At 31.2% G+C, this 22,128-nt stretch overlaps 1 long non-coding RNA gene and 4 other non-coding genes across 5 annotated transcripts; 1 reads left to right on the top strand and 4 right to left on the bottom strand.

Moving 5' to 3' along the window:
* Positions 1–3,799: 3,799 nt before the first annotated feature.
* Positions 3,800–3,871, top strand: TRNAG-UCC. The gene has a single exon. It is a non-coding gene; the product is annotated as a tRNA-Gly (tRNA).
* Positions 3,872–13,282: 9,411 nt separating this feature from the next.
* On the bottom strand, positions 13,283–15,106 carry LOC120087559. The gene is made up of 2 exons (XR_005484619.1): positions 14,921–15,106; positions 13,283–14,001 (listed from the first exon to the last, which is right to left on the bottom strand). It is a non-coding gene; the product is annotated as an uncharacterized LOC120087559 (long non-coding RNA).
* LOC120089595 lies at positions 14,270–14,393 on the bottom strand. The gene has a single exon (XR_005485270.1). It is a non-coding gene; the product is annotated as a small nucleolar RNA SNORD14 (small nucleolar RNA).
* LOC120089592 lies at positions 14,520–14,641 on the bottom strand. Its single transcript, XR_005485266.1, has one exon. It is a non-coding gene; the product is annotated as a small nucleolar RNA SNORD14 (small nucleolar RNA).
* LOC120089571 lies at positions 14,710–14,809 on the bottom strand. Its single transcript, XR_005485246.1, has one exon. It is a non-coding gene; the product is annotated as a small nucleolar RNA Z157/R69/R10 (small nucleolar RNA).
* Positions 15,107–22,128: the final 7,022 nt, after the last annotated feature.

Raw genomic sequence — 22,128 nt, 5'->3', positions numbered from 1 at the left:
TTGTTTGCCCATGCGCCTATTTTGAGTAGCCTGCTTACTCAACCCAAGCAGCTGCCTACTTGTTCATAGAATTTCATATTCGAATTACTTCATTAGTAACTCAAATTCTAAAGCTTATCTCAAGAAACTTTTTTCTACAAACTTGTGTATAATTGTCTTAGGAAGCTTACCTTAAAAGTTTAACTTAAAATTTCTTGTGGTTTTTTCTGGAGCTTCAATTCTTCATTTATGGCCCAGATTCACCCGCGAGCTGAACCTATTGAAACTTTCTTTCTTCTCCAGCCTTATTCTGGTGAGATTTTCTTCCAATAGCCCGACTTCTAAAACTAGACTCATAGAGCTTTCTAAGACACTAAGAACTCTAAATTTTCACGGAGAAATTGTTCAAACTGACATTTTGAAGTTCCTCCTCCCTTTTATACTACCACCCATCATCTTTCATGAATTCTTATTATGACATCTCCACCTCAAGTGTGCTTAACTCACGAGATTAGGACAGTTGGTGCCCCTAATCGGTAGTTTTAGGCTGATTACTTCATCTACTATCAACGCATGTCTTTAACTAGGTTTAATGCACACTATAGTTCTCACAAGCCAATCCAACACATGTGCCTTGTGCCTTGGCCTCTTCTTGGCTTCAATCATCATCGCAACTCCAGCCCTTTCAACTTTGCAAGGCCTGACCAACACAAGCTCTACTCATCGCATGTCAAGCTTGATCATCGCACACCCAACCATTGCCCAAGCCACTGCTTGCTTTAACGCTCGAGGCTTGTCTTGTTGCAGCTCCCATCACATGCTAACTTATAAGGCCTTGTCAATGCGCTACACCTCAACGCACAGCCTTGCCATTGCTTCCCCTCACATGCATGTGCTAGGCTAAATGCCTAGTCCCGAGCCAATGCCACAGCCCTATTAGTCGTACATCCTCTCTTTGGCAACGCTCAACACCCTCCTGTCGCACGTATACGAACCTCACAAGACTTGGTTACTGCATGCCTTATCTATACATAAGGTTGCTTGCACTCAACATGGCTCCTCTTTACGTGCACAATCCAATGCATAGCTTCTCCTTACTCGGCCAACTTGGCTTCCTTAAGAACCCAACTAACCTCAAAAGTAAGGTCAACGCCCATGGCTCACCTCCAACGCCTAACACAAGGTCAACTCATGGGCTACACACTAACAACACTTAGCCAATTTCTAGATTCACCCGAGAGTCAAGCTTCCAAACTTAAACATTTCTTCCAACTTTTCTCCCACTTCCCCACAATTAGACATTAGTTTTCACATTAACCTACTCATCATACTGGTCTCAGTAGTAAACATACACAAGTAGGAAAACTAGGGTTCAGGGTTTACATTTGTTGTTGGTATGAAACAAAGTATTTTGTCTACCTCAAGTACAATAGTTACATGTAAAGAATGTAGAATATATGTGAAGATTTTAAGTTGATATCTCAAATGAATTTTTAAAATTTGGAAAAACATACATGTAATTGAAGGGTTAAACAAAAAGTTAAATAAATAAAAATTACCACCAGAAAATCATATATACTTTTTGAATAATAAAAAATTGTATCAGATATCCCTAACTTAATAACTCAACTCTACACTCCAAACACAGACTTTCTAAATCTAGATTAAACAACTTTACAACCTAAACACAGACTTTCTAACTTCATAGATATATTAACTCCACATACATATAATAATTGGAGACTTCAGTATCAAAATCCCTTAGTTCTTTGATATTAATGTCTATGAGCTAATTTGAAGTAAGTTTTTAATCGTGATTAAAAAATAGTAAAACTTAATTAATTATAATCATTTTAATGATGGTAAATTAATTGATAAATATTAACTTAAAAAATTGATTTTGAGTATTTAATTAAATAATTGAGATTAAAAGTGTAAATCTAGAGACTTGGGGACTAAATTGGAAAAAAAAAAACTCGTATCTCAACTGTAAAATTATAAAGTTGAAATTTATGGAGTAAACTAAAGTTAAACTAAAAACTTAAGTACTAAAAGTGTAACATTTTGCAAATCGACCCAAAATCTAGGGACCAAAATGGTTTTGGTTTATTTTCTAAAATACAAACCTTTTATTGAGCATGTTGAATAACAACTACTAATTTCTATTTTTTTTATTTTATTTAAAGTGAGACAAATATATATATAATTTAATTAAAAATAATTTTCAGCCATAGTTAGTTTAATTCATTTTAAATAACCTAATAAAGTGAACCATCATAAAATTTAGTATTTGTGTAACATATTACAAGCTATGGCAATGTCATAATTTGAGGAGGTGGGTTAATTATATAATGACATATACATGGGGCTAAGGTTTAATTACTATCCATAGTTGAAAGTCTTGAAAATAAAATATTTGAACTTTTCAAATAAGGGCTATGGAATAATGAGCAATAAGAGAAGATTCCAATCTAAATGAAAAGGTAGTCTCCACAATCAAACTTTTCCCACTCATTTTTTTTCTTTTGTAAGAACATTGTCAGAAGACATTGAAAGCAACTCTAAAAAAAAAGGTTAAAAAACTTTGAATATAAATTATTTATTTATTTATTTTTAAAGGCCATATAATTGAGAAGACCTTGACCAACACTATAGCATTTCCATTACTAGAAAAATAGGCCAATAGCCACATAATTGGCCAAACCCTCAACCCATGAGAAAAAATTCAAAAATAAAATAAAATAAGATATGCCTTCCAATATTCTTCCCTAAATACCATCATATCAGTCATCCATTTTAACTTTCTATTTTCTTATCATTCACACTGTTAAAGTTTAAATGTCAACTCAACAATTGGATGGTATTATATATGTTATAAAAGAAAAAAAAAAAAAGATTAAGTATAATTAGACTGCACCTATCCTTGTACAACTCGTCCAACATCCAATTAAATTGTATTACATGACACAATTTTTTTTAATTCTTTTTAAGTGAGTAAAATAAATGAGGAATACAGGAATAGGTACAACTTAGGCTACACCTAGTCATTCCCCGTTATAAAAAATAAGAAGTTAAGAAAAAAAAAAAGTATAATTGTTATTTCCTTAATAAATAAAAGCTTCCATTTATACCTTTGTGTTTCAACATTTTCCTATTAGTAGTGATTAGTATTAAATACAATTGATGATAACTTGATATAATATCATACTTAATAAAATATGGAGAATGATTTAAGCCATCCAAAAAAGTATAAATCAAATTGTCCAACAATAACTTTTAGAAATGTGGAGAGGGATTTTTTTTAAAGAAAAGAAAAAAAATCTCTTTATGCGATTTAATCTATCATCTATTTTTTTTTTTTTTTTTTTTTTTTTTTTGTTGATTCTCATATCCCATAACCTTATCATTAGTAACTTATAATGAATAGAAATAACATAATTTAAAAGTGTTAAATTGCAAGAAACTAATTAATCAGTAACCAAATTTATGTTAAAAATTGTATATAATTTTGAACAAAAAAATAAAAATTGTAATTTTAATGGAAATATCAATTCTTTTATATGTATATATAAAAGGAATATTTAAATTAGCACGCCAAGCATTACTTGTCTATATCGGGGATTTGTTTTATATATTTTGTTTAGAACTTTACACTATAGTGGAAATATCCATTCACCTTGTTCCTTTCAATGTTATTTTATTACACCAAAAAATATATATATATAAATTTAGCTTTTTGTCTTTTTTCTATAATTCATGTATTAATTTGTAATAGTTCATTATTAAAGAAATATAAAAATTTTACTTCCGTTTGCATCTAGCGTTTGTAGTCCAACGGTTAGGATAATTGCCTTCCAAGCAATAGACCCGGGTTCGACTCCCGGCAAACGCAGTTTTTTTTTATTTGTCTTTTAAAAAAGTATTTCAGTCTTATTTTATTCCCTTTCGGAACCCAAAATCTTACTCTTTGAGCCATCCGAAAATTCCATTTAAAAAAAAAAAAATGAATTAGAAATTTCTGTTTTAGAATTCAATTTAATCGCATATGTAATTCAAAGTATGTAGATCTATTAATCAGGTGAAATTGCATTTTTAGTCCTATGTGTCAAATAAGTTTTAGATTTTAAAAGTAGGATTTTTGTATGGAATGTCTTGTGTTAAGGAGTCAAATGAGAATTAGTCCACCATGTGAACCATGCATGGTGGCCTCAACGTTAGATACACGCTCTTGCTATTTAGTTCTCGTTATCGATGCTTGCTCTTGCTCTCAATTTTTGTCTGACACGACTTTTCCCTTTTTTCTGGTTATTAATGAATGTTGTACAAAGATGTTCACAACCCTTTCAAATCAATTAAAAAAAAAAAAAAAGACAGAATTACAAGTTATATTATGTTTAGCTTAACACAATACACATAAAAAATCAAACTCATAACCAGGCAGCTACAAAGTATTGAAATATTTAACATTGTAACATTATAAAGCCTTTCAACATTGTAAAGTTATAAGTTACGTTATTGTAAAGATAGGAAGAAGATTTGAACCTAAAAATTTATGCAAAGAGAGGTATACAGGTCTAACTATTGAATGAAAATTCTTGTTAATTTCTTTTTCGAATATAATAGTGATAATTTGTATACGTTCACACCAGATTTCGAGAAAGAAAATTTAATGTGTGGAAATAAATTTGATTTTATTTATTTGTAGTAGTGTTATAATCTCTATCGTATAATCCTCTAATGCTTTCTCTCGAACAGTGACTTTGACTTAAAGGCTGGTGAACTTGTTCTCAAATCAAGGAAGACCATTCTTCAATTTATAGATGGTAAGGAGTTGATCTATTCTGTAGGTAAGAGATGTTCAATTTTTTGAAGAAGAAACGATCTATTTGCTGGATATAGATGCTCAATTTGTTAAAGACGATCACTTTGTTTAAGAAGAGACGATCTATTCGTTGGAGAAAAAATGCTTAGTTTCTTGAAGATGATCATTTTGTTGAAGAAGGGATGATCTATTTGTTGGAGAAGAGATGCACAATTTGTTGAAGATGATACCTTTGTTCAAATCTTTTGATCTTTGAATCTTCTGAATTCTGAATGTTGAAATTATTTTTACTCTCTGGTTTTTAAAGGCTTCAAATGATTGATGACCTTTCCTATTTATAGAGTTTTGTGAGGCCTTAGATGGGTCAGGGCCTTGTGGACATTAGGCCCCAACTTTTGGACTTTGGCTTAATTTATTTAACTTTTAATATACTTTTATTTAAATTTGACCAAATTTAGTTTAATAAACCGTGGACTGACCTAGCTTCGAGTCCAGACAACTTGACATGGCCTAATGGATCAATGCTTAGACAAGTGGCATCATTTCATTTGTCAATTTTCATGTTTTTAATTTAATTCGAGAATACATGTAAATTTACAATTGGTCTCAAATATATTATCATTCATTTAAATTAATGATGTAGTTGTTCACACGAGGTTTCCGGAAAAACTTGTTTCGTGGAATTGAACTTGAGTTTGTGTTGGTGTAGATGTTGATTTAATGGGTTGTGGTTCGATCTCTAACTAACACTTGATCCTCTGATTCTCTCTCAGTTGAATGTGTAGCTTAACATGAAGAAGTGAAGCGCGTGACGTTATTGAGTTTAGGAGTCTAAGAGTCTTCTGGTTGTTGGTGAATTCTCTTAGGCTCTCTGAAAATGTAAAATTGCATAGAGCTTTTTGGGAATTTCGTAGGCTTAGGCTTGGTTTATCCATGGGTCTGGCCCTTGGGCCTAATTAGTTAGACTTGGGCTGATTGGTCCATGGGTCTGACTCTCGAATTCAATTAGTTGGACTTGGGCTTGGTCCATGGATTGACCCTCAAGCCCAATTAGTCGGGCTTGGGCTTGATTTGGATTTGGGGATGGGGAAAGGGGGTTGTTTAACTAGATTTTAGCCCAAATAATAAAATTGGATTGAACTAATTTTATTTCATCCAAATATCGTGATGAAAACACGTGGCATCATCGAAATTTGTCAATTTATGTTTTCAATTTCAATTTGGTACACACGTCAATCCTAATTGGTCACAAATTCAATGTTTTGGAATTTCGTTGTTAATTTAAGAAATGACGTGGTAACTTGTGATTGGCCAAAAGTAATTTGTAGTTAGTCGAAATTCCTTTAGTCAACCATATGATTTCTGTTTGTGCTAATTGATAAAAGAGACTTCCAAATAAGCTATATATCTTATTCTAAAATATATTTTTACACTAAATATATCCTTTTAAAGGTTTGGTATTTTTTGTTTAGTCCATACTATTTTAAATTATTTTAATTCTTTTTATTTTATTTTATTTTAATAAATATGATTTAACATTTTATAAAAGTTAGGTCGATACTTTAGTTCATATTAAATTGTTTTTGTTAGTTGAGAAATTGAAATTCAATCTTCCCTAAAGGTTAGGAACTTGAGTATTAAATTCAAAAACTTAAAAACTAATTTGACACAAATCTCATAATGACAGAAAAACGTATTTTATCTCGCACATACTTTATTTATGCAATCAATTTGAATTAAAAAAAATGCACAAGAAAAAAAATCTCTAATACATTTCAAAACATAGAAATTTCTAGTGAATCGAAAAGTGTAATTTTGGATTGGGTAATTGAATTATTGCAGGGAAATCCTCTAAAATAACAATAAAAATAAAAAGTATGAAAAAAAAAGATAATATTGCGAACCCGGGTCTATTGCTTGGAAGGCCATTTATTTCAATAAATATGAATCATTAAAATAAAAAATCCAATATGTTTATAAAATAAATACTAAATATATGTTTTGTTTATGTTATTACATATATGACATGTCTATATTACATAGGTATAAATACTACCATTAAGATAAGGAGTGAATTGATATTTTTACTTTAACATAAAAATTTAACAAAATATATAAAATAATATCATTGATATGGACATAAACATTAATAATAGGATATTTTAACATTTGCTTTAATATGATGACATTTTTATTTGATAATTCAATATTTTCAAATAATTTTTATTTATTTAGTTCCAAAAATATTGATTTACAGTATATTTCCTACGATACTTTTATTGATATCGATATTTAAAATTTTAGTTTTATAGTTATTTTTGTCCCTATTGCTTAAAAGCTTTAATTTTCTCTTATATTTTAAAATTTTTGAATTATGTCCTTTAATATCCTTGAATGTTGAATATGAGAGTTGTACGTTCTAAACCTGATTAAATAACATGGGTGTTATAATCTTTCTTTTCTTTTCTTTTCTTTTCCTTTTTTCAGACATGCATGTATGTTATAAATTTTTATTTAAAAAAATTCCATACTTTTTAGGGCAACAAAGTTTTGAAACTTTTATTTCACAATTCAAGGTTAGAACATGAATCGACGAGAAAAAGAAATAATTAAATTAAAGATAGTGAAAACTAAGAACAATTATTTTTTATAGTGAAAACTAAGAACAATTATTTTTTCCCCAGTAGTTTTCTTATATTTGAGGATAAAAAACTACTTCCTTTGTTGATGCCAAATTTTGGTCGAGGGAAAACGCAACTAACCTTCACGCAATCAATGGTAAATTTGTAATTTGGGGAAGAGAGAATGTGCAAAACAAAGAGAAAGTGCTATGATGCTTAAGTCAATAAGGAAATTATAGAATAGACAAGAAGTTAGAAGTTCTTAGTAACCTCATATGGAGCTATAAGGGTATATTTAAAGGGAGAACGAGATAAAGTTTACATTTTCCTCTTATGATAAGGATGATATGGATCTTTCCTAATTCTAATAAGTTAGAATTAGATATGATGAGATAAGTCCACTTTGTCTACTAACTCTTTTCTTATTTTATTAGGTTCTACATTGGGTAGAACGCATACGGACCTTACTTGGGTCGAGGCCGATCTACCCAACATTCTACCTAGGCAAGCTCGGGTTTCATCCCTGAAGGCCTAATCATGTTGGTCCTTTGGCTATTGGGCCAATCTTGAAGGCTCGACCTCAGTTTGGATCGAGGCCGACCACGCCTAATTCCCCCCTAGTCTATCCCTTTGATCTTCTTTTACTCCTTTTGGACTCTTTTACCCTTGAATCCAAAATCCACCCGTAACATTGGCCCATACTCCTAAGTTAAGGTTCTTGATTCCTCTAGCTATTCGTAATGAGTTTTAATCCTAAGAACCTAACTTAGGAGTATACTCTCCCCTTCAATTTCCACGCTACCTCGTCACAAAACCTAATTCATATTTTCTAGGGGTTGTTGAGCCTATCGAGCCAAACTCTTTTAAGGTCCAATTGGTTTTCCAATGCGCTTCTTCATCTCATGAAGAAGTTATTGGTTTATAGAAACATGCAGCGGAAGAAAATAGGATCATTAAGGATTCTAATTTCTTAATTTTGACGTCAAAATAAGTATGTTCATAGAGTATTAAGAGGGTTTCAACACATACCTTTGAAGATTCTCTTCAAACACGAATTTGAGTGCAATCTTCTCCAATTGAAGTCGTGGACCATCAAGAGATCTTCTTTACTATTCTCAGCCTTGAATTTGGGTGGTGGAACTCAAAATTGGGTTGAATTTGTGAAGGCTTTGAAGTGGGTTTGAAGAGAGAGAAAAACAGTTTCTACATAAATTAATTTTCAGCAGCCTCCTCTCTTTCAATCTCACAATTAAAGAGTTTTATCGGTCCCTTTTTGCAGACACTCAAGAGATTAGTTGATGTCACTTCAAATGCATGGAATTAATAGACAATATGTGTGAATTGGAAGAATCCACATCCTATTAATAGAAGTTTTGATGTTTCCACTAACAACTTAATTTCCAATTTTAATTTTTAATTTTAATTAATTTCAAAATTAACAAAAAAAACTAATCTAATTAATTCTAAATTAATTAATTTCAAAATCCAATTTCTCAAATTGAATCCAATTGAAAATTAATTTGATTTTAATTAATTAAATAATAATTTAAGATCAAATATTAAATAATCCCACGCCTATTTTTAAACATGAATCCTATTCATGTAATTAATATTTAAATCAACATTTAAATATTATAAACTTTCCAATTTCGTTTAATTTTAACAAATTAAAAGTTAATTAATTATATCAAATATAATTATACAAACTCTAATTTGAATTTGAACTATTCAAATTCAAACGCTAAATTCAATTTGAACACTTCAAATTGATATCACTCCAAATTCACTCAATTTACTAACTAATTCAAGGTGTTCATATTTTACGAGCTAGTAAAGGGACCTTATGGACCTACAGATCATGAGCTCCAACAATTTGAGATTAATTAGTTAAAACTCTTTAGATCGAATTAATCAATATTCGTTAACTATCGAGTCACGCCACTATAGCTCGATAATTGTACTCTCCTCACCGTAGATATATTTGTGTCAACTTGATATAACCATAATCAGTAAGTCGACCCTTCATAAGTTGTTCGTAATAACGAATAGGTCAAATGTTGTTCTACCCCCAAAACTATGCCTCGCTTCTTAAGTTCTGATCCTCTAATGAACAATTGGTTTGTAATCCAATCACTAAACTGGATCCCTTTTGGGCCAATGAGAGGGTGGGGCCCTTTATTCAAGACCTGGCTTAAGAGAACAATCTCCTTCTTATCCCTAAATTGAGTAGGCGTGAATTTCATTTTGCACCCTATGTCCCCAATTATCTACCCAGTCTTACCCATGAAATGGGAAGCTTATTGAGCCGGCGCTATTGAGTCAACCTTCACCTATGCGAATCTAAGAATAATCATGAATAAATAGGAATTCATAGTTAGCTCAGGATTAAGATCGAGTTGTTGGGGATGATGCCCTAAACTCTCGTTGGGTCCTGTAGTTTGTAAATACAGTATTGAACAAACGCTTGTGATGTAATAATATATGATATTTTATTCACTATTTTCTATGGAATATTGGATGTTTTAATTGCTTTACCACAAACCAACAAACTAAGATCCTTAATTGTCGTTGTGGCTTAAGCATGTATGTGGTGAAATATAGGTGGATCATGCATTAAGTGATAACCAAAATGGTCTGTAGTATATGGATATAGGAAGGAAACCTTATCCTCGTAACGCTACAGATGTGGCCCACTTTGTAGAAATAGTTACAAGTGTTGTGACTTGCTAAAGATGGTTTGATCTTGATCATTCATATAGAGACATGTGAGCGGGGGCATTCTATACAAAGGAGTTTGTATAAGACCGGACCACGAAGTTTTATAATCTCGTTATATAACGTCGTTCATGACAGAGACTTCACTTCACTAGGATGAACATAGGTAACATGACCTCAATTCTGAGTGAGTTGAGAACTTCTGCCTTTGATGTGCGGTCCTTTGATTTGCATGGTTGTGAGTGGCCAGGTCGCCGACTAAACCTACCACTTTGGGGATTTTTCTGATTTGGGAATTGGGAACTCAGCTATAGAATTCACTCCTTCCCCGAAGCAGGGGTAAGTAGATAGATTACTCCCTTAAAAGACTGATTCCGGGGCTTGAACGATGTGGCGTCACACACCTTCTCATGGCCCGAGAGGTGTCCACACATAGTAGGATTATGTTGGAAAAACGGTAAATTGATCCAGCTGTACTTATAAGTGTCTGTGAAGGGTTATCATACGGTTGATTGGTTATATTCGATGGACACAAAAACATATCTGTGGTGAGAATAGTGCAGCTGTCAGTCTTTAGTGGAATGCCTAGCAATTAACTGATGGTGGATCTTGTGGCTAAAGAGTTTAGTCATAGGTCCATAAGGTCTAAGGAATTTGATTATTTATGATATAATTAAACGGGTCAATTATATATGATATGGTTGACATTATGTATGAGATACATTATTTGGAGGAAAATGATATAAATATGATTTATATCTAGTGGAGGAGAAAAGACTATGGTTCATATGTTGGATTTGATGTGTTCTTAAACCATAGGTTAATGAATATAATATGATTATATTTATTATTTTTTAACAATTATAGGATAATTATTGCTCGATTTTTTCTCCCAACCGAATGAGTTAGTGGGAGGTTGCATTCAGTTTTCGTAACTGAAGGATAAAATGAAAATTGTTTTCATTTTGCAAGTGATCAGATATTCACTCACCGGATTAGTACATTGCCTATCACATAGCAAACCAAGAGTATACACGACAGCTTAATGTTTACTAAACGATCGTGTACACACGTGCGTCTTTCCTAAACAATCGCATAGAATTTACTAAACGATCATCTAGCTTTTTTTTATGCGATCTCGCACCCGAGAATTTTCCTAAAAGATCATCTATACGATCAAGCTCTTGTTATCGTGTACCTTTACCTAAACGATCAAGCATCCGTCTATACGACAGACACCCAATTTCTCCCACTTGCTTGGTCGTGGTAAACGATCGACCCTTCCTCATTCTCTCTATCCAACAGAGCTCACACCTCCTGGCCAAGTGGTGGTATCTTCCCTACTACCTTGTTCGTGAGGAGACTGTTTGTGGGTAGACAACAACGATTTGATGGATGATTGGTTTGGCTTGCACAGCGAGAGCAAGAGGTGCAGTCCATTGACGAGAACGAGATTTGAGGTAAAGAATGGTTCTTCAACTAGTATGTATCTCGTTCTTTTGTTGTTTAAAGTTCCAAGCATGCCGTAATTTGTTGTTAAATTCATAACAAGTCTGTTCGATTGTGAATGCAATAATCCCTGTCACAATGAGGAGATAATCTTTGATAAGAGTTCCTTCATAATTGTTAAATTATGTGGACGTGGATTAATGAAGTTTTTTTTTTCCTGAGATAAAGCCTTTAGTTTAAATTCTTTTACATTTAAAGTTAATTGTAAAGGTTTCGAGCGTATTAACTTGCTTTCAAATCTGTAAATTCAAAGTGTTTGAGTATCTATGAGTCGTTCGTGATGAGGCTTCAAGGCAAGGAGTTGCTATTCTTCGAGAAAGAAGACGAACAAATATTTGTCAGATCGTGTAAACGTAGAGTATTGGATACTCAAGAGCAAGTTGACACGTGTGTACTAGACGATCATATAGCTCAACAAGCTTCACCGACCATGAATGATAGAAGTCTACCACAATCTATCAATCTATCACCGACAACAATGACATTTTGCAATATTTATAAATAAGTTAGCTTATTTTCTTTTGTTTAAAAACAATCCTCAAATTAATTTATAAAATATTAACACAGATTATTAAAAAGCTAACACTAATGAAAACTCAAAGGTAAAAGAATTGATCAAATGAACATTAAATTCAAAACTGTAAAAATGTAATGTTTAGAAACTTAGATAGTAAAATAAAACTAAACTCAAAACTTAGAATGAAAAACGTACATTCTCAAAATTAAAGGATCAAAATAATAAATAAATAAATAAAAACGTTTTTTAGCCTTGATTTTTTCAATTCGAGAGAGGATACGTGATGAGTGATGAGATTAAAACCAAGAAAAACTAATGCAAGAATGAAAAACAAAGCAGAACTTTCAGTAGGAAGTTGATTTCACATTCAATTTGTTTGTTTGTTTGCTTGAACTACACCAATTAGATTTATGGTTTAACTAAATTTATGGTTTATGGTTTAACTCTCTCCCAAATGTGAAATTATTGGGTGCTGACTAGAATAATATAGTTTATAATAGTTTGTATTTGGATGTAGTGTATTTTAACAAGTGCTCCAGTAATTTGGGTGCAGATACTTTAGCCTAGAATTAGATTTTTCTTTAACTATTTCTTAATTTGTGCCTGAACAAATTACCTTATATATTTGTAATCAAAAGATTAAAAAAATAATAGTAGAATTAGGACACTCAAAATTATACCTTAATTAAAATTGAGCCTTTAAGTTTACAAATTTAAAGATTTTTGGCACTTAGAACTTTTAAGTAGTTTCATAATTGTTAAAAATGAGTTATTTTTTTGTTATAGATTTTGTTTCTATCACAAGCCTCCCTATATTTTTTTATGACAAGCACTTCAATATATTGAAAGATTTATATTGGAAGAGGTGTTAACATATATACTTATGTTGTCACATATGGGTTCTTACTTTATGCTCATAACCTGTATCAGCCAATTTTAACACTTACCTTATTTATTTAATTTCATCCAATCCATTTCATTTTTTCAATAACTAAACTGCGAAGGAAAAGAATAACCATTTAATTTTTTATTTTTTGTTTTAAAAAATTAACCTATTTGTTGAATTCTTAGCCAAATTCCAGAAACTTTTTATAACTTATTTAGTATTCAAAATTCCAATTGGTAAAAAGTTTGAGGAAGAAATTTCAAACATGGGTTAAATCTTGCAAGTACAAGAAGGCTGAAATAGCCATGAGAGATTACAATTAGCAATTCTAAACAGAAAGGAGCTCCAAAGAAAGAGAATGTCCTCAAATTAAAAGTGTCCAAACAAAAAGAAGATTGAAAATCTGTGATTTCATTCAATCTAAATAAGCAGAAGGTAGGCTTTGAGGTGAATGAATGTCTTCAAATTTTCCTCTTCTTTCTATAGTGGGTTTGCCAACGAGCAGCATCTTTAGGATGAAGTGAGGATCATTTGAAAACACCATATGATGATAGAACACTGTTAAGATCCTTTTTCCAAAAAGATTGCATAATCACAAGTGTACATGGATTAATGCTCTTGCTCCCCAACCAAATAATGTCAACACTAATTATAAGTTTATATAAAACTATTAAGATTCCAAAGAGATAGTACAAGGAAGTTATGACCATATTAAAGATACTAGAGTGATTCACTAAACTTCATCAAGTATAGTCTTAATAATAATCAAGAAACTCACCAGAATTTATCTTAAGAAGGTACCAAAATTCAAGAGGCTAATGCAAAAAGAAAATCAACGAACAGAATGGAGCAAAGTTAAAAGACAAGTACCATGATCTCACATAATGTGCTGCCAAAAATCAACACTGCTCAGACAAGGCATGTATACACAAAGGAAAGATGCAGACAAACACTGCAGAAAATTAGGAAATTTATATGACAACTTTCATTCAAACATTAATCTTATGAAAAAACTGAAATTTGAGATAGAAAGTTCAAGAACTCAAGAAATCAGAAAGAAAGGAGAAAATCGATGGAAAAAAAAGGATTTCATGAGGTGATTGACAATAGGTTGGAGAACAGAACGACCCTTCAACATATACTGTCCAAACCAAAGGATATCACATTATCAAATGAATGAAAACGGGTGAGGGGGGAAGAGGGTTAATAAGAAAAAAGAAGGTTTCAGACATCCAAGGAAGGAATAAAGCAGCATTAGCTCTCAAGCCTGGCGAAGGCGAAAGCTCTTAGGCGGCCACTGCGAATGTTTTGAGAAACAAGCCTTTGGAATTGTCATCATCAACACATAAGTGGAACAAAATAAGCAATTCATACCAACAACTAAACATGATAGAAAAATGAAATTCCTAGAAACTCATGAAAAAAATGTTGGGAATTAAGTTAATCGAAATGGGAAGCAGAGAATTAAAAGAACTCAGACATCCAAGGAAGGATAAAGCAGCAGTAGCTCTCAAGCCCGGCGAAGGCGAAAGCTCTTAGACGGCCACTGCGAATGTTTTGAGAAACAAGCCTTAGAGATATCATCATAGTTCACACAAATTCGAAAAAAAAAACATCAAAACAAGTCAAGAAACAGATAATACGAATCAACCAAATTGAAGAAAGTGCTCAGACAGCCAAGGGTATATCAATCAGATTCTGGGAATAATACCCAGATCAGAAACTCTAGTCCATAAAAATAGCATCGTCACAGCACTAGAACGAACATCAAACTCAAAAAGATGAAACGGAAGATAAGGATCGAAATTGAAAGGGGAAGAAAAATGGAAGCTTTAAAAACTACGAAACATGCCAAAGGATAAAGAATGTACCAAAATCAAAGGTTTCTGATAAAAACTTAAACTGAAGTGATGAAAACCAAGAATGGAGGACACGACGATGTGGAATGGTAAGTTTATAGGCTGTCGACTGATGAATTAGGGTTTCTGTGGACGACTGGTTTAGGGTTTTTGTTGATTGCGTCGGTGCAACTCCTGGGCTGGGCCTCAACAATAATACTCAAAAAGAAGCATAGGATTAAATTAAAATATGGTTGTATTTCGTATTTTTATATATGTATTTAGTAGTCGAATTCATAAATTGATAAACTAGTTCTAAGCTAAACTTTAGTTGATAATAAATTATTATTAATTTATTTATAAATATATTTTGCGTTAAAAGAAATATAATTTAATTTATAGGAAAAATTGAAATTTTGGTCCATGTAATTTGAACTAAGTTAAAATTTAAGTCTTATGATTTATAGTTATAATTTACCCCTATATTTTGATAAAAAAAAAACTTCCTAAGAAATAATCCTTATTGTAGGAGTTATTTAAGAAGATTTAACAAACTATATGGATTATCAAATTGTAAACTAAATTTTAAATTTTAAAATCATATAGACTAACTTTTAACTTTATCTAAACCACATGGACCAAACTTGGAATTTAACTTGATTTAATTTATAATACATTACATAATTCATATTTTAATTTTTAAAAAATTTAATTGGGTTTATAACAAGACATACTATATTTCTAAATATCATAATTCTACGATTTAAATTTTTAAAGTCAAGTTATGGATTAAAAAAAATATATAAAAATGTTTATTTTTAGAAGTTGCACTATTTCGACCACGGAATCCAAGAACAATTTTCAGAAACAGAGTTTAAGTTATTACCAAACTATATTCATTCAACTTCGTAAATTTTGAAAACATAAAACATGATTCAGATTGCGAACCAAACCGACCTTAAGTAAGTGTAAAGAAAATTGGAGTATGTAACAAAATTTTAGGTTTCAATTCAAGAAGTGGTAAAATTGAAATTTAAAAGAATTTTACTAAAATAAGTGGCTCTCGTGTGCTATGCTTTTTTCGTATTACCAATTAGTCTTTGGTAATTTCTAATTAAAACAAAAAATATTGTATCTATTTAAAACAAAAGATTGTCAATAACTAAAATTGGAGATTAGGAAATTTATGTTTTGTTATTGGTTTTATCTTTTCTTTTTAATTTTTTTTTTATATATTTTTCGTTTATTTTGTTATCCCATAATATCTTAATATCTTTTTTATTTTTCATTAATTTTTCATTTATATTATTCGTATTTATATATTCATACAAGTTGGTAGTGAGAGATTCGAACCACATACCTCTTGGTTCTAAACATATATTCATGCTAGTTGAGCTAAGCTCTTGTGAGCACATTTATATAGTTATTAATTATTTTGATAATATTTTTCTTCTCCCATTTTTCTTTTTTCTATCCTTTGTTTATTCAGTTTTTTCCTTCTCAATATTTGTTTCAATCTTCTTATAAGATTGTTTTTTATTACTTTTCTGATTTTTCCTACACTTGTTTATTTATAATATTATTGTTTACATAAATTATACTTTTTAAAAATTTACATATATAGTGTAATTGCATTTCATGTTAGAAAATATTGTATCAACTATTATCATATTTAAACCAATATTTGGCCCTTATTTAGAATTCTTAATATATTTGCAAACAAGTTTTTCTATATTATTTACACAAACTTGTGTAATAGTAATATGAAACTATGAGATTTAACAAGTTTGCATTTATACATATAGTGTAATTATATTATGAAGTTATGAGGCTTGAAAGTTGTGGGTATTTTCTTTAATTTTATTTTTTGGAGTCAAAATTGATATAATTGAGATGATAATTAATTAAAATTTAATTGATAAGAGATTTGAAGTTTTTTAATTTCAGTTAATAAAATATTTAGAATTCATAAATTTTGAATTTGAGAGAGAGAAGGATAAGAGTTAACCTCTCTCTCTATATATTATATTATTCAACAATCTAAATAATAATTTCTTAAGAAAACATCATTATGTTGGCCTAAGATTTGATCTAATAATAATAATAATTATTATTATTATTATTATTATTATTATTATTATGTTATGAAATTGAGGAGCACAACGGTAATATGGATATGAAAAATATAATATAATAATATTTTTATATAATAATAATAAATAAATAAAACCTAAATTATAAAATAAAATAACCAAAATCATGAAATTGGATAATATGAAAATTAATGGAAGAGAAATTCTCACCAACGTATGTGTGATTTTAATATCCACCAAATTCTACTATTTATAGGGAAAGTGGAAGTAGGATGTGGACTTACATGAACACCAAACATGAATAACTACAAGGCATATAGATAACATGAATTGTGGCACATGGCTTTTGGGACACTAAGCAATTGTCATCTATTTTCTATTATAATATTCATAATACTCCCCCTTAGATGTCCATATATATATATAAAATATGTCTCTTTAAAACCTTACTAGGAAAAACCCTAGTGAAGGGAAAAGAGTACATATTTCATATAATATATACTCCTAAAAAAACAATATATTTACTCCCCTCATGAAAACATCACTTAAGATCTTTGATTCGCCGCATTTCAATGTTATGCACCAATTTTTCAAAAGTTGTGATTGGTAATGCCTTTGTAAATAAGTCTACCAGGTTATCCTTCGAACAAATCTGTTGTATCTTTAAGATTATAAGTGTAGAAAAGCTTTAGTGAAATATGTTTTGTTCTATCTCCTTTAATATATCCTCCTTTGATTTGGGCTATGCAACCTATGTTGTCTTCGTATAATATTGTTGGAAGGTTTTTATTAGAAGACAAGTCACACGTTTCACGAATATGTTGAGTCATTGACCTTAGCCATACACATTCTCAACTAGCCTCGTGAATTGCAAGAATTTCAGCATGATTTGAGGAAGCGGTCGTTATAGTCTGTTTCACCAATCGCTATGATATAACAGTTCCTCCACATGTGAACAGATAACCTGTTTGAGATCTAGCATTGTGTGGATTAGATAAATATCCAAAATCTGCATAACCAACTAGATCAAAATTTGATTTATTTGAATAGAACAAACCCATATCGATTGTTCCTCAGAGATAACAGAGTATATGCTTAATTTCGTTCCAATGTCTTTTTGTAGGAGAAGAACTATATCTAGCTAATAAATTTACTAAAAATGCAATATTTGGTACTGTATTATTAGCGAAGATACATAACTACACCAATTGCACTAAGATATGATACTTTAGGACTAAGAAGTTCTTCATTATCTTCTCGAGGTCGAAATATATCTTTATATATATATATATCCAATGAACGGACTTCCATTGGAATATTTAATGGATATGTTTTGTCCATATAAAATCTTTTCAAAATTTTTCTATATAAGTTGACTGATGAATAAATATTTCATCTGCTAAATGCTCAATTTGCAAATCAATGCAAAATTTTGTCTTTCCGAGATCTTTCATCTCAAATTCTTTCTTAAGATATCTATTGCCTTTGAAAGCTTTTCAGGAGTTCCAATTATATTCAAGTCATCAACATATACAATTCTAATAACAAATATTGATTGTGATTTCTTTATAAGAACACACTGACATATTAGATTATTTTGATATCCTTCTTTAAATAAATATCCACTCAGGTGATTGTACCACATCCTTCCTGATTGTTTCAATCCATATAACGATCTCTGTAACTTTATTAATATATATGTTTCAAGTATCTTAAATCCTTCTGTGATTCTCATATTAATATCATTATCAAGAGATCCATATAAATATGCTGTGAATACATCCACAAGATGCATATTCAGACTTTTATACACACAGTCAAACCAATTAAATATCTTAATGTAATTGCATCCACCATTGAGGAATACATCTTCTCAAAATCAATACCAGGTCTTTGTGAAAAACCTTGTGCAACTAGTCTTGTTTTATATCTTATGATCTCATTATTTTCATTTCTTTTCCTCACAAATACCTATTTGTATTCAACAGGTTTAACACTTTCTGGTGTTCGGACTGCAGGTCCAAAAATCTAACATTTTGAAAATGAGTTTAATTCTTCCTCGATTACTTCTTTCCACTAAAGCCAATCTTTTCTATGTCGACATTCTTCTAGATTTTGGTTCAGGATCCTCGTTTGCAGATATAATATCTAGAGCAATATTATACGTAAAAATGTTGTCAATAATTACATTAGTTTGATTCCATTTTTTCCTGTCATGACATAGTTTATGGAAATCTCATTATTATCTTTAAGTATTTCACCTTCCTCACTAGTCATATCGAGATTTTTTTTATGGGTATTTACATCCTCAACCAAGTCTTTTTCACTATTAATTATTTTCCATTTTCAAGGATTTTTATCTTTGGAACCCACTGGTCTACCACACTTCTGGCATGTTCCATACTCATTAGTAACAACTTGTTGTGTTGGGATATCAATTTTTTATGGGACATTTGCAGCTAGTATATGTGACTTAGTTACTTTCTTGCATCTATAAATGCATTTGGTAATTGATTTTCTATATTTTGCAAATGAATTATTTTCTGAACTTCAAGTTCACATTGATCTGTACGGGGATCTTAATGAGACAATAATGATGCATTCCATGTAATTTTTATTTCCAACTTCTTAATTCCTCTCCCTAATGTTGGAAAGTTTGTCCCATTAGAATGACAATCAGAAAATCGTATAGTAAATACATCATCGGGGGATCAAGATATTTAATAATTGATGGGGAATCATATCTAACATATATTCCTAACCTCCTTTGAGACCCATCTTAGTGTGTTGTGGTGGAGCAATTGGCATATACTGCACATCCAAAAATTCTCAGATGGGAAATATTTGGCTCATGACCATAAGTTAATTGTAATAGCGAGTATTTATGATAAGCTACTGGTCTAATGCGTACAAGTAAAGCTACATGCAAAATAACATGTCTCTATACAAATGAAAGAAGCTTAGCTCTTATAAGTAGTGGTTTTACAATTAATTGCAAATGTTTTATAAATGATTTTGCTAAATCATTTTGTGTATGAACATGAGCTACAGGATGTTCAACACGTATCCTAACTGACATACAATAATTATCAAAAGCTTACGATGTAAATTCACTAGCATTATCAAGAAGAATGACCTTAATTGTATAATTAGAAAATTGTACTCTTATCTTAAATATTTGAGCAAGTAATCTTGCAAATGCAAGATTTCAACTTGATAATAAGCACACGAGTGACCATCTGCTGGATGCATCTATTAATACCATAAAATATCTAAATGGTCCATTTGGTGGGTTATGGGTCCACATATATCACCATGAGAGCAAGCATCACATGGTAATTCATTAGATTGAAGATTCTCTTGGTTCTTCAATGGGTGCCCATTTGAATTCTCAATCATTTTCCTCATCATTATAGATCCTGGATGACCCAATTGGTGATGCCAAATTGTAAATATGTCTGGATTCTTGAACTTCAGGTTCATTGTTGCATATGTTTCAATTACTCGTATATGAGTATAATACAATTCAGAAGATAAAATAGGCAACTCTTCCAATATAAGTTTTTCATTTGAGACAATGGATGTGATATAGATATTCTACATTATTTTTACTATCAGTCTCAATATGATAATCATTCATATATCTTTAAAACTTAGAAGATTTCTCTTTGATCAATTAGAGAATAATGCATTCCCAATTGTAAATTTTGTTCCTTTAAGCAAAATAATATTAACTTTTCCAAAACCTTCTATCAAGTTTGCAAAACATGATATCATATTTACTTTTGCTTTCAACATTGTCAATTTGAAAAAATATTTTTTTATTTGTAAGTATTATGTGTGTAATTGCATTATCAGCCAGACATAGATCTTCTTTGCTATTTTTTTTAAACATCCAACATATGAAAATGATCCATGTTTCTTCATTACACGAAAATTCTTACAATAAGAAAAATGTGATACCCTCACCTAAGGATAATTAAGTATGATGGTAAAATTGGCTAAGTACAAAATTAGACATGCGTAGGTGTTAGGTAAGTGTGCAAGGTTGTATGGAACCTAAGAATAAGCTAGGCATTGAGTGGAGGCTTGGACGCATAAGATAAACCTCCATAACACGTGGATATGAGGCCAAGCCATGAACATAAGGTACCATGAGTAACCGTTGAGTAGCTTTAAGTTGAGGCTTAACGGGTGGAAATTTGACTAAGTGTTGAAGCCTAGGACAACCATGTGTTGAGGCTTGTGAGGCATGGGCGCATGGCTATGCATTGGTCTTCACATTGAAGGGTGTCATGTTAGCTAAGACGTGGACGCATGAAGGACTATGTGTTGGTATAGGATGTGTGGCCAAGATCGAACCACGAAATCAGTTACTCTTACTTTATAACGTTGTTTACTATTTAAGACTGACTATTTCAAAGCAATGACCTGGGTAACTTGACCTTAATCCTAAGCTAACTATGAACTCTTGTTTATTCAAAATTATCCTTAGATTTGCATAGCTGAGCGTTGGCTCAACAACGTCGGCTCAATAAACCTCCATTTCAGGGGTAAGACCGGTTAGATAGTTGGGGACATAGGGTGCAAGAAGGAATTCACTCCTACTTGCTTTAGGGATAGTAGAGAGGTCATTCCCTTAAGTGCTAACTCCAGGTTTTGAACAAGGGGGTCCCACCCTCTCATTGGCTCGAGAGGGACTCGATTTGTTGATTGGATCACAAATCAATTGTTTATTAAAAGATCAGTGGGACTTAAGAAACAAGAGGTAATCTCGAGGGTAAAACAAATATTTGACTGAGCCGTTATTAGGAAGAACTTGTGAAGGGTTAACTTACTAATCATGGTTAAATCGAGTGGACATAATATATCTACAGTGAGAGGATTTCAATTATGGGCTTTAGTGGAGTGACGCATTAGTTAATGAATGGGGTTAATTCAGTGTAATAAGATTAGCTAATTAATCTAGGATCGTTGGAGCCTATGATCTGTAGGTCCGCGAGGTCCCCCTACTAGCTCGTAAATGGATTAGCTTTAGAGTAGCGTGATAAGTTAATTTGAAACGTTCAAATTAGAATTAAAGAAATTAGTAATAATATGAGATATAATTACACGTTTAATTTTAAGAATTAAATGGAATAGGAGAAT

This window comes from Benincasa hispida, chromosome 10, assembly GCF_009727055.1.
Source record: "Benincasa hispida cultivar B227 chromosome 10, ASM972705v1, whole genome shotgun sequence".
NCBI classification, from domain to species: domain Eukaryota; kingdom Viridiplantae; phylum Streptophyta; class Magnoliopsida; order Cucurbitales; family Cucurbitaceae; genus Benincasa; species Benincasa hispida.
The sequence above is the reverse complement of the archived record's forward strand: the minus strand, read 5'-3'. Positions and strand labels throughout refer to the sequence as shown.